This window comes from Manis javanica, chromosome 14 (assembly GCF_040802235.1).
Source record: "Manis javanica isolate MJ-LG chromosome 14, MJ_LKY, whole genome shotgun sequence".
Taxonomy (NCBI): Eukaryota; Metazoa; Chordata; class Mammalia; order Pholidota; family Manidae; genus Manis; species Manis javanica.
Genome location: NC_133169.1, coordinates 4843674 through 4856420, shown reverse-complemented (window position 1 = coordinate 4856420; position 12747 = coordinate 4843674).

Genomic DNA, 12747 nt, shown 5'->3' with positions numbered 1-12747 from the left:
CTGTAGTAGCAGCTGTGTGTGTGTATGTGGGGGGGGTGTTCCGGGCTGCTGGTACTGCCACCATGATGCCGCCACCTCCGGGTAAGAACTTCCCACAGCCTAGAGCCAGAAAGGCTGGAATCTGCTGGTGCAGTAGGTCAGATGATCAAGAAGACGGGAGCTGCCAGTCAGCGGCTGAGCCATTGGGGCAGCTCTTTGGCCACACAGAGCCGTGCAGGAAAGGGGAACTTCTCTCTTCGCTGCCTGCCTGCCGTGCCGGGGCCCTCCCATGAGGTCGGGATGGGGGAATGAGTGCCACTTGGTTGTCCCTCAGCTTCCCAGTACAGGTCTGCTGCAGCACAGAGCTGTAAAAAATGGGACCTACAGAGGTTCACTGGCCAAAAGCATCAAAATTCACTTTCCCAACCCAGGGAGTAGAGGGAGATGGGAAATGTCACTGAAGCTGCTAAGCCTGCTAAAAGTTTTTCTGCAAGACCTCGCTGAAATGATACCGCTTTCCGCTGTGCTTACCAAGTTCTGAGAGAATTTTTAAAAACAAATGCTTCTCAATTTGTTGTCAGCCCTTTGTTCATTTCCCAGATCAACTCCCATCCTGCTTTGATGGTTTTTGCTAGTTGCGTGGGGTTTAATAGATTCCTTTTCAAGGAGAGGTTTCCCTGAGCAGCACCCCGGCCCTTCCTGTGCCAGTTGCTGTGCCCTGAGCTCTGCCAGGGCTAAGCAAGTGCTTGGGTCCTAGTGTTTCTTGGAGGCATCTGGCCTTCCTTCAATATCAAGCAAGTTATCATTCTGCGACCTCAAGCTGTGTGATGAGTTCAAGAGAAATTAGAATTTTGTAGACTATTTGGCTTTTTCTTGTTTATAAAATGGGAGCAACACTTGCTACATTTTTCTACATTCCAAGTGGAAGCTGGAAGTTCCTCATGTGGCTTTATTTCAAGTCTGGAATAAATAACTGAGAATCAGTAGATGTCAGGGAGCTTTAACATAACTGACTTGAGAGATGAAAGATTCATGAATTAGGGAAAATTAGGAGCTTTCTGGACATTTTGTTCTTGTGTATGTAGTTTTCCAAGTAACAATAATACAAATATATAGCTGTTCTATATGTACCCTATGGTTCTTGATCATAATAACTTAAATGAAAGAATTCTAATGCTCAATTTACACATGTGGAGGTTCAGATTGCCTTCAAATGACTTTTCCAGGATCAATTATAGAACAATTAAGAGGCCTAGTCTGGTGCCAGACACATATATGTTAAATAATAAATGACAGAAAAGAAGACTGAATGACCAGGGTTGAGCAAGAACTGCTTCCCTTTGCCTCACAAGCTAAAGGAATTTTTTTCTTAATAATCTCAACACATCTGTAACACTTATAATAGAAAAATAGTGCTATATGATTAGTAGTTGCTGTGAAGTATCTTTATTAATTTGAGAACAAAGGTACTATTTATATTAAAAGGTATTCACATGGATACTTTTTAAAATTAGATGTTTATTTTTTCTTTCAACTGGCACCAAATCTGCCACATTTCTCAGTGAGATGTCATTGTCCTTATTCAATTATAGGGCACTGTCTGCTTACAGGGTTATCCCACTAAACTACATACCACATAAGAGGAGAAGCCGTATTTGGTTTATCTTTGCAGCACCATCTTCTAGGACGTGCCAGACACAAAGAAGACACTTGATAAATGATGTTGAAATAAACTATGATTCATATGTATTAAGTACATTGTAAGGATGCTAAATAAAAAATATTTCCTCTATGGGTGGGAGTGAGATCTTCCTCAATGGGCTTCGCCATGGAGGGTCACACTGTCGGTAGCTTTATGCTAGAGGTAGACAGGAGGTGGCCAGAGAGGTCAGCAAGGAGGGAGGTCCTGGAAGGGGTATCAGCTTCCCATAACCTTCCTCAACCCCACTCTATTTAAAAAATAGAGATTAATGATATTTTCTCAGTCTTATAAAACATGTTTACAAGTATTCCTTTATACTTCCTATCTGCCAAGTCTTTCTGTCCTCTTCTCTCTCTATTGAAATTATTTTAATGGATTTTAAGTCCCTCATATATAAAAATACTCAAGTCAGTACTGACTGGAGCAGCTAATAAATCCCTCTGATAAATAAATTACTCCAACGCCTACTTGGTTATTGAGGGCAACTGGGAGTGATAATACGTTATTCCTTAGTCTTTTGTTTCTTGGTTTATGGGAATGAGTTATGTGTCATTAAGTGGAAGAACAGTGTACTTTCCCATCTAAGGCTTTTTACTTGACCTCCAGAATCTGACACTAGAACTTGACCTTTTCCAGTTGGTTAGTAATTGAAGCATGGTTTCTTATTTTCATTATGTTTTCAGTTGGATCCTGGATCTTGCCTGTGTTTCTACCTCTTCATGATTTGGGTATTTTTAGTTATTGAACAGTTGGCCTGGAAATTCCATTTTATGTATTAGAATTCACCAGTGACATTTCTGCAACAATCCGTACATTCAGTTGGCAGGTGAGGGGGAACCAGGTTACTGGACCAATTGATTAAGTCAAATCTCAACTACATCCTTTAACAACATGTGATGCGTAGAGGCTCTAAAAGAATTCATAAAGTACTTAGCACTTGAGACCTTGTCTGAGTAAGAGTTTTGTACATCGGCTAATAGCTGGCACACAGGGGAGCTGTAGACACAGAACTTGGGAGTAACCCTTACATCTCTCACCATAGGAAAATATTTTTAGCAACAATTATTTCAACTTAAAACGTATTTTTTTAGTGTCTACAAATCAATGAGTCAAGATTTTATCATGAATGAGCCATCCAAGTATATCCACCGACAACAGTTTACTTTTAGTGGATAGCTAAGCCTTCTCTATTGAATTGATTTTAATGGAAATAACCATCCTGACTTCCTGGGTGTAGAAATGAAACGCCTCACAAAGGGTCCTGATTGGCCAAGGTCTTGGAGCAACTTGGCCACCACTTTAGCCTCTGAAACTCTCCCTGTCCAAGCTCAGTTTAGCAAATAAGCAAATCTGACTGAATCTAACAGTAAATATAATTAGCAGGCTTTCTGGGAAAATCTGATAAATCCTCTCTAAAAATAAAAGGAGTACCGAGGAAGAGAGGATAAGATTTGCCTGTAGTCAGTTCATCAGTCCTGCAGATGAAAATAGTTACAGATGTATTTGAAAAGCAAACGAGTGAAAATATTTAAGACTATGATCTCATAAGAAATTACGATACTTGTTGGATAAACAGGGTAAAGAAAGGGAGAAAAGAAGAGAATAAGCATTAAAGAGAAGACAGAGACCAAGAGAAGCAGTGTTTGGTAAGGTCGAAAATATGACATTCACAAGCATTTATTAATAACCATTTGCTACAAAATTATTATGTTCTGGATATACTAAAACCGAATTAAACCAAACCAAAAGAAAAAGCCCTTAGGACTTACATAGTTATTTATATGTTCTCACAATACCCTAATACTGTTAGTAAATTAGTAAATTCTTTTAGCCTTGCTTTTTTTCAGATAAAGAATAGAATAGCTAATATTTACTGATGGCATGTTATGTGGACTAACCACTTCACATTCATTCAGTGCAACACAATGACCCAGTGTCATAATTATTTGTGGCATTACTTTGCATTTTATATGAGGAAACAGACTTTGAGAATGTGTCTTGCACGGGCTACAAAGAGCTGGAGTTGGGACATGAATACGAGTGCGGCTGACTTCAAAATGTCTAATGTTAAAGCTCATACTCTCAATCCCTGTCTAACACTGACTTCCAAAGACGTGAATATTTAGAGAACTCACCCAGAGTGATATAGCTACTAAGTGACAGAGGCAGGGCTTGAACACAGATCTGGCCTTACACGTATACTCATTCATTCAAGTTATAAGTGACACTCAAAGCAGAAATCTACTACTGTCCAATCTTAAGTAAGAAACTTATCACCCCAGAACTGATTAGAACAAGAATATAGCTCTTGGGGGAACCTTAAAGAAAAGATGATATAAGCAATTTTTTTTTTTTAATGTAGGGAACTCCCCATGCCTCCTTCAAAACAATGAAGAGAAATAAAACTTTTCATAATGGCTTAAATTCCATGCTAAGAGTCTTCTTTAGCGTATTTGAAACTTGTCTTTCTTTGGAATATGATAGTAGAAGAGCAACATCCCTTGGAGATCTAATTCCTTAAAGCTTTATCAGTTACCATTTGGGGGCAGGTTGTGGCAGCTGGCTGGGAGGAAAGCTGCTAGGAAAGGGAAGATGAAAGATTTACAGCCTGTGGGGACCCTCTGAGATGTTGAGAAGACACCAGCCAAACTTCTTTACTTCTGCCCGGTGCTACCAAAGTGGAGGACTTCATGAAGCAAAGACGTATGATCTTTAGTCTCCCAAACAGCTCTGGGAGCCAAGATTTCTTATTGAGTAGGAACAGACAGATGTTTAGATAAGGCCAACATCAGCCTGTCTGACGCCTTTATCAATAGATATGCAGGTGGATCAGGTTCACAGAAAGGCAATCTTACGAAGGTATTTTACATGATTATAATCTTTACCTTACTTTTTTTCCCTGACCTTGTCATTTTAAATCTTGCCGCAGTTCACCAAGTGACCAGGTCAGTGTTATCCTGATTCAGACTATAAGGACTCTGAAATTTATCTTGGTCTGTTGTAAGAAAAGATGCCCTTAGGTCTCTGGTCTCAGCATGCTCCTTGGGAAGGGTTCCGGGAGAAGAGGACCAGTGGAATAACAGAGCATATAGACACAAGTCTAGGCTAGTGGCAAATCTAAACTTTTTAGTAGATAAAAGACTTAAAAACTCTCCTTAATTCAACCCTCAGAACCATTTTGAAATGTAAGGTCCCACCATGTCATTTTACTATGAGGAAAACTAAAATTCAGAGAAGTGAAATTGCTCACTCAGGTCAACAAAGATCTTCCGAGTCCTGCTCAGTGGACGTTGCTGAGCATCATGCCGCCACTCATCAGAAAATGAGAAAGACGGGGTTCATCACGCTCAGGACTGTGGTTCCCGGAACACCTCGCGGCTCTTGCATTCCTCTTTCTCCCTCCTTATTTGGTTTTGTCTTCCTGCCTTCACCCCTTTTCTCTGATCCTGTCATTATTGCTGCTCATAAATAGAAAAGTCAGATGGATAAACCATATGTGAGGGAGAAGCCCTGAGAACCATTGTTTGCTTACGTTGGATTTTTTTCTTAATGTTTAAAAATAATCTTAATCCTAAATGACACGTTCTTTAGGATCTTTGTGTGCAGTAGCCCGGCAAAAGTGGGCTTCAATAAATTTCACAGAATTAAACTGAATTGAATTGAAGTGAGTAAAGGTCAGACTTGACACTTAAATAGGAATTCAGAGTCAGAAGCGCCAGCCAGCCTGAATATTGCAGCAGAGCAAGCTGGCCCCAGCTTTCGCTAGTAGGAGGAGTATTGTAATCTAATCTTGCATATGTTTTTTAAAAAAATCAGCAAAATTGCCAAAATTCTGTTGGCATTGTTCTTACCCAACTCAGCAACAATAGCGCCTCCCTCCTGACCCTTCTGAGCCTCTCTGTCCCTTTAGTTTTCTAGCCTAAATGGACCACAATTTGCCTGCATGGAAAACTGATGCAGTCTGTCTCAGACAAAGTTCTGTAAAACAACAGAAAAAGGAGAGAAAGGATGGGCTGGAACTAGTTACTTTAGTTTAGGTCTATGGAGCCTCCCGGGCTCATACTAGGCCACCTCCTGCTAGGGGCACATGGGATGTGGTGAGAAGAGTAGGAGAACGGAGAGAAGTGATCGGGGGGCGGCACAGAGGGGTTGGAGAGGAAAAGGATCTTTCCATGTGAGAGTATGAGGTGGTCTCTTTATATCTAATTCAGTCCCCCTCCCATCTAAGTCTGATATTAGAATGCATTTCACATCCTTGAAATGAGGTTCATAGCCTGGTTTTTTGTTTTGTTTTGTTTCTATTGACTGTTTTCCATTTTGCATGTTGAGTGTGTTCTCTGGGTTTTGCCTCACGTGGACTGGGAGCTAGGCTGAGCTGAGCTGAACCTCCATGGGTAACTTTGCTGCGGGGTGGGGCTGGACTATTTGTGACTTATACACCCTGCGATGGGCAGATGGGAAAAGATTGAAGGAGTCGCAGGCAGCTCCCATACCCTCTGCCATTATGTGTGGAAGCTGCAAAAACAGCCATTCTCTCCCTGAGCAGGTAGATGCCTAAGATCCTTCATGGTCCTCACAGGAAGATAAGAGTTTTGGGCACAGGACCCAGGCTTAGGTAGGATGTCCTGGGGATCTGAGCTAGACAGGAGGAGAGGACAGGCATAATGCTGCGGGTGATGAGTGAGTCACTGTCTGGGACCAAAGCCAGGCAGAAAGCACAGTAGAGTCAAAGTCCAAAGGTGCTGGAGGGAGAATAAGGACCCTCCATGCCTCCTCCTACATCCCATGTGCACATAGCAGGAGGTGACCTAGTATGAGCCCACTAGGCTCCATAGACCTAAACTGCCAGGTAAAAATTGCGTGAAATAAATCCACATATGCAACAACAGAAATAAGTATTACCATAAACACCTCAGGAAAATGTCACACAATAATACGTATGATTCCATCCACATGAAGTCCAAAACCATGAAAGCTAAAACCTATTTAGTTTAGAAATGTATACAAAGATTAAGTAAAACTACAAATAACAACAACAAAGCAGAGATTCCAAATAGCATTTAAGTGTAAGATGGCAGTGGGATTGGAGAGAGTCACATGGGAAATTATTAATATGTTGATAATATTCAAATTCAAAGCTGGGTTTGGGGTACATGGATTTCATCATTGCTTACATCACAGAGGCATATTAACGTGCTCTTTTGTGTATAATATTAATCTGTGCATGTTTGTACATACACACATATGTGTGTGTGTATCCAAGAGACCAAGGAATGAAGGCCTGTGAGCCACCGCTAAAGTGTTTCACATGGAAAGGGGGGAAGAGGCTGTGGTCTGGGAAGTGCCCTGAGCCAGAGGACACAGTTACAGCTACTGTCACAGGGCAGGTAGAGTTTTGTGCGTAAACAGGAAGAGAACTGTGATGATCAGTGGACCATTTGAATCATAAAACATGAAGAGAGGAGAACGATAACCTAGAGGTAAGCAGAACAATTAGAAAGGAGGATGGAGAACTTGAGTTTAGAAAATAATTTGTAAAAAAAAAAATTCCCCTCTAACCCCTCCATCATAATGCACTTCCTTACTGATTCCCTTAAGATGAGCAAAATAGATATTGAACTGATAATAAAACCTGTATCTCTATGACACTTAGCAGGTAACACTGAAAAAATATGTAGTTAATTATCTGCTATTTATACATTTAATGTTGACTGAGTGTTTTTTCAAAATGCAGGCTGTCTGGGGTACTGTATTCTGGAACGTCAGCATGAAGGTCTTGAGAGGACAAGGATTTGGGAACAATTAATACCAAGGTTCAGGATAGGGATCTGGGGGAGGCTGGACCTGAGTGTTCAAGAGACTGTTGGTGTGGAAGGAACATTCCCACAGTATGTAAGGAACTTCGCCATGTGAGACATGTGTGGGGTACATCCTGCTATTGGATTGAGGGCTGAAGTCCCATCTAGCAGGAGGGCACAGGAGTGCCAAGGATCATACAGGCCCTGAGATCATGCCCTACTTGCTGATGAAGTATCCTGCTGCGGTTTCAAGGATGCTTGCAGAAGACATGAACTCCTGGGCCAGAAATAAGAGATGTTACTACTCAGCAATAACGGTGGCTAGAGTGTAAGCATTTGTGCTGACTTTCCTGTTGCCCAGTTCCCACAGGCTAATGCAAAGAGGACCAGGTGTCACCTGCACATAAGAGGGTTTCATAACAGGAGAGAAATTATGAGCTGAGGGCCCTAAGCATGCCTACCCATTACTCTAGAGGAAGGCACTCTCTATCTGCCAGTGGTAAAGAAACTTGACCTTTGTTCCAAAAGGAGACATTATATTTATTGTACTGCACAGTAAGTAAACTGCTGTTTAATCCAGAAGGAGGCACTATCTTGATTTTCCAAGACTGTTCTCTATGCAAACATCCAGAATAAAGGTAATCAATGCATTTTTTTTTGCAAGACATGCTGGAACATAAGAGATCCACAGTGAATTGCTTCCCAACAAAGACTACACAAAATCTTGGTTGCTGGCAATACTCAAATCTTGGAGGGAAGGGTCATGCTCTGGTGACTGGTTCATGATGGCAATCTGTGATTATAGGATTCAAGTGGTTTCAGACTCCAGAGTAAACCAAGTTGAAAAAGAAGACAGAAGAGTAGAACCTCCTTGATAAATTGGAGATGACGGCAGGACTCTAGTAGAACTGGATCCTAGAGAATGAAATGTGATTAGGGGAATAATGTTTCAAGATTTTGTTTATGTTTTATTTCCTCGCATTGCTTTTCATCCGCCTCATTCTAGAAGGTTTTCAGTCTCTCTGTTCTCCTCAGTTTAAGGGTATTTGTGTGGCAAGCCAATGGAAAAAGTTGCCTGTAGTAATCACTTCTCTTGTTTTATTTTGTTTTTAATTTGACTCCTTGGAGGAATTACACGAGCCAGGAAAGGCAACAGGCAAGAATGTGCTTAGAGAATGGGGACAGGGGATGAAGAAGAAAAATCTAGCCCACTTTGGGCTGCTCAAACAGAATACCACAGACTGGGAAGTTTATAACAACGGTAATTTACGCCTCACAGTTTTGGAGACTGGATTGTCCAAGATCAAGGTGCCAGCACATTCCTGTCTGGTATGGGCCCATTCCTGCCTCATATATGCCCATCTTTTTGCTGTAACCTCCTATGTCAGAAGGGACATGGAATAGGACAAGGACAGGAGGAACAAGAGCCCCATTTATGATGATCATTTTCCAAAGTACCCACCTCCTAATAGCATCTCCTTGGGAGTTAAGGTTTCAACATTTTGAGAAGACACAGTCAAATCAAGGCAAGAAGTAATGGAAAGAGGGGGAAAAAGAGGGAAAAAAAGAAAGTTCTCAAGCCCAGAGAGGGGACAAATGGAGGCTTGGAGTTATAAAAAATTCTAAGAACCTTTGTCTGGACCATGTGAAGTGCCATGAGAAGGCAGCAGGACCTCTAGGTTTCATATTATTACATGGAGAAATGGATCTAAGACACCAGGTTTCCCAGCTTCAGAAAAGTATTTTGTCTCTGAGCAAGGCATGGAAGAAACAGAAGTCCTGGACTCAATCTGACCATGCAGGGTAATGTCTCAGCCCTAATCAGTGGGGTCTAGTAAGTGGGGGACCCTGTCTAATACGCTCTTCTGGGTAAGATATCCCAGAACCTTTGCATAGCCTTAAGATAGTTGAATGGATGAAGTAATGGCTGAAGTTTGATTTCCTTCTTTGGAGGGCTGGGAGATTGACTTTAAAGAAAATAAAACACACGAACATTCATTGCTTGCTAGTATTGTGGAATAAGAATTATATGTAAAAAGCACATAGAGAAGGAGGGAAAGAAGGTAGGTAGAAAATATTGTAATTTAATTTTAGAGGGGTATATATGGCTTGACTCTGGTTTCCAAGAATATAGGTCTACTGGAAGCAAAATTTATTCCAGATGCATCCAGATGAGATTGTGGGGCTTCTCGTATATAGCCTACCCTGCCTGGCTGGATTCAGACTGAGAATGGTTTGAGCTTGGGAACATCTACCTATCCAACTATAGGAAAACAAAAACAAGGAGATGAGGGAAGGAAATGATGAAGGTAAAGACTGAAAGATTTTCCCTAAAATTCTAACAATTTAGATCTGGATTGTTTGTGAACTGTTTCATAGTTGTTCCTTAATACTTCAGGGAAAGGCTGTAGTTAGCATGGGTAGCAGTCAGCAAAAGCCAGAGACTCTTCAGGAGGTGGTATAATCTGATGGTTTAAGACATTTGAGGGGCACAAAAACCTTTGACATTCTCATGAAAACTATGGTCCTTCTCTTTGCATAAAATTTTACCTGCAATTTTGAAACTTTAAGTGTCCCTCAAACATCAACCGTGATCCTTATTATTCAGCAAGGCTTCTCAAACTTCAGTGTCCTTAAACACTTCTGAGTACTTATTAAAATGCAGAATCATAGCCCTACAACCTGAAATCAGAGCTCACTGGGTCTACAAGGAATCTTAACCTAAATATTTCAGAAATAATTGATAATTCTGATGCAATTGAGCAATGTACTACATACACTTTAAAGAAGAATATTCTCCAAATCTGTGAATCTGCAAATAAGGAATCCCTGTCTAAATGCTACAGTGCTGTAGGAGGATACTTGTAAGGCAGCTACTCTTGCCAAGTCAAGGCCCCCTTCCTTTTGAATATAACTCTGGTATATGAACAGATAGATTCCAAAGTAATCCAGCTCAGTCCGGCATAGGTGAGGTTTGATGAGAGGATCAGGTGCACTGATACTGGGGTATCCTTCACTCATGGCTTCCAGCTGGGGTCCACTCCATTTCCCCAACAGATGTCTTTGAGTTGGAGGTCACATGGGAACCAGAGATCTGAACCTCTACCCAAAGTGTCTAACCCTCAGCGTCAGCAAAAGAAATATGGTTAGTTTGCTTACGTAAGTGTCTAAATGGAAAATAAATCATTTCTTTCTGTTCTCATTTACCTTGGACCTAGGAGCTGGCAGTGGCTCACCAATTTTCTGCAAAGAATTCCACTCTATTGTGAGTCCAGCTGCATGGACTTTGCTGTGCTATAATCACATCTTCATAGGCAGCCACGCCAACAATTGTGGGGAGCAGGCCCTGGGCCATGATTACCCCGCAGTGATTATTTGTGGTTTTGTCAGTCATTTCCTAAAACTGGATCTTCCTGGCATTTCCCCACCCCGCGTTGTTCTGCGTGAGTTGCAGCTGCACGGCTAGAGCTTACATCTGTCTCCAACACACATTCATTGTGTTTATATTAGGGACAATCCTGTGATTTTCTTTATTTATTCAGTGGACAATTACAATAATAGGATATAAGAGGTTGTAATGTGAAGGAGCAGAAATGCCTAAAGGAAAAGGTTAAAAATAAGTAAGAGCTCTGATAAAGATATCTTATCACTGGATGGCAATATGTAAGTCTTGTTTTTGCCTGTTACTTTTTTTAAATATCCTGGGAGGACTGAGAATGAAGTGTCAGGCAATTCAGTGTGGCTGATCAGAAAGGTCCAGAACTAAAAATCTGGCTCTGCAAGATGGTTCTGATAGGTATCTTCTATTTATCAAGCAAGAAGTTCACTTAAGACAGGGATGAGTGGATCAGGCAGGAAACATAGATTTCTGGTCCAGAGGGAATATTTTGGGATGTTAGGTAAGACAGAAAATTTGAACCTACTATCTCATAGGAAAGATTGATCCAGGTTGTCAAAAACTGTGCAAGAACAACCATGGCAGGAGAGGGCCGCAAAGTTGAATTCTGACACTGAGATAATGCTGACTTTCCCATTCATTCATCCATTTATTCGTTTTATAAATATTTATTGAACATCATTATTTGCTAGGTCCTGTGATAAGCACTCTCCTTACAGTAGCGGACAAGACAGACAACATTCTCCCCTTCATAGACTCTAGAATCAAGCGTGGAAAAGGGGGGGTGTGCTAAAAAGTATATTTAGAATAAAGAATGAGAATAAAGAAAATCACTAACTCATTTATCTATTCCATCAATATGAAGTTCACAAGGGAAAAAACCTAATTTAATTTAGGGTTTTGAAAAAGTGTACTCAAAATGTAAAGTTTAATAATTTAAAGGATAAATATGAATTTCCAAATGACAAGAATAGGATGGGAAGGAGAAAAAAGCAGCCTTCGGAAAGCGACAGAAGGGAGGGAAGTGTGTTCCAGGCACAGTAAATAGTCCTGCCTGACAGTTGAGAGGCCGAGTTTTCAAGGACTAAAAGATTCCCGTGGGTGAGACACAGAGTGTATCAAAGACAGATGGAAGGGATGAGATTAGAGAAGGTAAAACTCAAATCATAGATTTACTTTCAAGCCATTCGTTGAATTGTTTTTTATTCAACAACTACCTCCTGTAAAAAAAAAGGGGGGGATATCAATCATAGGAATAGGATGATGAATTATATTTAGAAACCACTTTATATCATCATTTATTTATTTCACATGAAACTCACCAGAGGCCTATTGTTAGATAAGAGATATTATCATCCTCCCCTCTTTCCCAACATATTGCAAACAGGGTTGAGAAGAATATTACAGTGAGCACCGATACGACAGGCGGACGAATGCTCCCCCCTCCAAAGATGTTCTTGCTGCAACACCTGAAACCTGTGAATACGCTATGTTATACGACACAGAAAGAATTCCCTAATGGAATTAAGGACTTAGCCCTGTATGGGACCAGGTGAGTCCAGTGTAATCATGGACCCTTAAAATACAAGAACAAGAAAGGCAGAAGATTGAGAGATTAGATGGAAGGAGAGTTGAAACATGAGAAGAACTTGACTCACCTTTGCTGGCTTTGAAGATGGAGGTAGAGGCTATTGTGGGTTGAATTGCCTCTCAAAAATTCATATGTTGAAATCTGAATCCAGTCCCTCAGAATGCGACCTTTATTCGGACATAGGTTTGTCATGAGTGAAGACACAGACGAGCCGCATGAAGACTGGGGTCGCGATGCCTCCAGACAGGAAGTTGCTAGAAGCTGGAAGAAAGGACTGGGA